We start from the raw sequence: 3,433 nt of genomic DNA, 5'->3' as shown, positions 1-3,433 counted from the left end.
GCACTGCCTCATTACAGATAGGTATAGTTCAGCTTCCGTCCTGAACTCCAAAGACACCTTCTTGGCTAAAGTTGGGCCACTGAGATTTTAAAGTTGTTATCTTAATCTAGACTATTCTGATTCTGATTCTATTATCTTATTAGAAATCAATTTCCTAATCAGAGAAAACAACCAATATGATTTCTAATTAGGAAAAGAAAAAAAAAAAACTTTTAAAAAGATTAAATTTCCTTTCAACTTTCAAGAAGCATTTTACCGAACAAATCTTTATTAATTACCTACTATACACAATGCAGTTTTCATTAACTGGTTTTACTTAATTTATGAATTTATTTTTCATCACATAAACAGTGTATAACTGAAGCTAACCACTGAAGGTGAAACTAATTTCCTAAAGTCCCATGGGTCTACCTCTTGTGTCAGAATAAAAATTAATGGAATATGACATGACTAATATAATGAATTAAAAAGAGATATTTTGTCTATAGCTGTGTCACCCTGAACAAGCCCGATCCCGTCTGATCTTGGAAGCTAAGCAGGGTTGGGCCTGGTTAGTACTTGGATGGGAGACCACCTAGGAAGACCAAGTGCTGTAGGCGTAAAAAATAAAAAATAAGGGATTGTAAGCTGACAAGGTCCTTGCAATCTGTGAGGTCAACCAAGGGTTGCCTCGACTAAAGAAAAAAAAAGATATTTTATCATTTCAAATGTATTAAGACTTTTCAAGTTTTCTGGCTACTCTTATTCATTGAACTTACTATACAGATTTTTTTTTAAATGAAGTATATACTTATAAGAAATGATTCTTTTTGTATATTGTATACTTTTGAGCCTGATTCTTATTTATTTTTTGACTTTGAGGAGAAATATTATCCCTCTAGCCTTAGATAAGAGGATCTTCCTTTTATATACTTCCCAATCCTACTCAATTTGCTTTTGCAGTAGAACAGGCTAGTACACAAGATATGTGAACAACTGCTCCTATCTTATTTTAGGTTCACAGCTTTTCAGATGTGAATGATGTGAGCGCAAATTTCTCCAGCCCTGACATGAGAATTTCTTAGTGCTAAGCTTTAGTAAAAATGTATCATCGAGTTGTGTGGCTAACTGAATTACACCTCTAACACTGGTTTAAGTAAATTCAATCCTACTAATGACTCTGTTATGTGAATTAACCCTAGAAAAATAATTGCATGGGATCAGCATACCTTTTTCTCTACTCTTCTCTTGCTTTCTATTCCTTTCCAGCACCCCCTCACCCTAACCCCAAGGGACCACTGTTGTCTTAATGTTTTATGATAGTCTAATGAAAAAAGCACTGGACCAGAGTCAGGAGTTTTAGGGATTAGTTCTGGATTTGTGCTTAACTAGGTGCATGAGCCTTTACTGAGCCTCAATTTTATCATCTATAAAATGATGTGTTTAGACTAGATGTTTTATTTTCCTTCTAATCCTAAATTTCCTTCTAATATTAAATTTATAGAACTATAGTTTATTTAAGAGGATAAATAAATTAGGTAAAACTAAATCATAATACATTATTATTGCCTTCAGGTACTTTCTAAAACAATCTGCATTAAAATAGGTTTTAAAAAGGCTATGTTTATAATAAAGAAATGAAGATTTTATCACAGAATTTTAGGTAATGCTATTTAGGATATTTTGGGGTTACAGTAGCTCTCATAGCTCATGTATGCTGTATTCATTTTATATATATATACACACAATATTATTCAAGTCAAATGTTAGAAGTACATGAATTGGAAACACATGGGAACTTTGCCAGTACAGAGCGGTATTGTACCTGTTTGTGTTGGGTTGAGAAAAATGAGTTTCATCCTGATTTCCATCAGCCACAGGCCTGCTCTCCTTTCTGTCACATCCAGTCTTCCAAGTATGAACAGGGTCGACATGTGAGCCCTTAAGCTGCTCTATTCGCTATATGAAGAATCCAGATAATTCATTTTCTAACACTTTGTCTTAGAATTCTCCACAAAGTCCCAGTAATGGAATCATGAACCCTTCCATCCTTGACAAAAAATCAACAAAGGAAAAGAGGTCAAAGACTATTTTCTAATGATATAAAACTTATTTTCCATAATACTCATTCTGCACTGATAAAATAGACTTAAGAGCAAGGAAACCCAAGTAAACATGCCTTTGAAGGAATTGTACTAAAAAAACTAGGACAGTTGTGACAATTAGACTTTGTAAAGGGGTTTATAACTAATGTACATTATTCTAAGTACTGTTATTGGAGAGAAGTGAGTACATCAGAAATCGTTTGATTTTCATTTTATTCTGCATTCTTGGATACAAATAAATTTTTCTGCATTCTTGGATACAAATAAATTTTGAAAGAAATTCAAAATCAAGTTTTCTAACATAAATTTATCAGATATCTAGGACTCACCTTATTTAGTCTGGGAGCTATCACAGGGATTGACCTTATTTAAACTGGGAGTCATCACTGCTTAAATTCTTACCTTTTAAATGTAAATATAAAATGCTAATCGCAATATATAAGCAATTACTACTGTCTGCTGCAGTTACTTTTTTTTAAGTGCACTTCATTTTGCAGATGGTGACAGCTCTACTAACATATCTATTGTTAGCGTGAAAGTCAAGCGATCATCTGTGTAGGTGGTTGTGTGGGAGCAATGCTAAGATTTATAAGGATTTTCTCCCACATTGGCAATCCATGTTGAACAGAGAGCCATATGAAACAATTTTCTGTTCCCTAGCATTTTTAATCATTCACTTAATTTGTAATAATATAAAAATTCTCAATTAAAGTTTGCCATTTTCCCACTCAGATATTATCTTCATCTTTTAAAAATTTATTTTCTTTGTGTGATTTTTCAAGCAGGTATCTATCTATTGAGGGAGAAAAAAGCTCTTATAAGTTTATCAAAGATAGAAATTCAGGAAAGAAATTAGTAATTATATTCAGCCTGTCAGTTATAATATTAAAAATTATTACGAGTTTGCATCAATAATGACATTCTTGGACTTAAAACTTGAAGGGGAAGTTTTTTAAGAGACAGTGCTCGTCTGTTTTAAAATCTTTCATATAACTCTGTAGTGGTAAAAAAATGTAGAATACTTCTGGCATCTTTTTCATTATTAATATATTTGTCCCAATTTAGGTATTATCTCAGGGGAAAACAGGGTCATATAAGGCTCTTTCCAGCATATTTTTTTTTCTCTCACTGCTTTGGTATTGCCCATATCTGGACACAGGACAAAACATTGGCCAACCTGACCCTCTCCTAGACCTAGAGTGTGTGTGATCCAAGGTTTTGAGAAATCTTTAGGATTCATTGGCTCTGGTAGTGAAAGACTGTAGGATCGCTATACAAACATTATCAAGGTCTTCTAAAGCCGCCAGGTTCCATTCTGGACCATACCTGGTTCTTTGCGTTTCCCTTCA

At 33.4% G+C, this 3,433-nt stretch overlaps 1 pseudogene; it reads left to right on the top strand.

Annotated features, from left to right (window-relative positions):
- Positions 1-480: 480 nt before the first annotated feature.
- On the top strand, positions 481-599 carry LOC120598464 (uncharacterized; annotated as a pseudogene).
- The last annotated feature ends 2,834 nt before the right edge of the window (positions 600-3,433 follow it).

The sequence above is a fragment of the Pteropus medius genome, unplaced genomic scaffold (assembly GCF_902729225.1).
Source record: "Pteropus medius unplaced genomic scaffold, Ma_sr-lr_union100, whole genome shotgun sequence".
NCBI classification, from domain to species: Eukaryota; Metazoa; Chordata; class Mammalia; order Chiroptera; family Pteropodidae; genus Pteropus; species Pteropus medius.
This window is presented reverse-complemented; position numbering and strand designations above follow the sequence as displayed.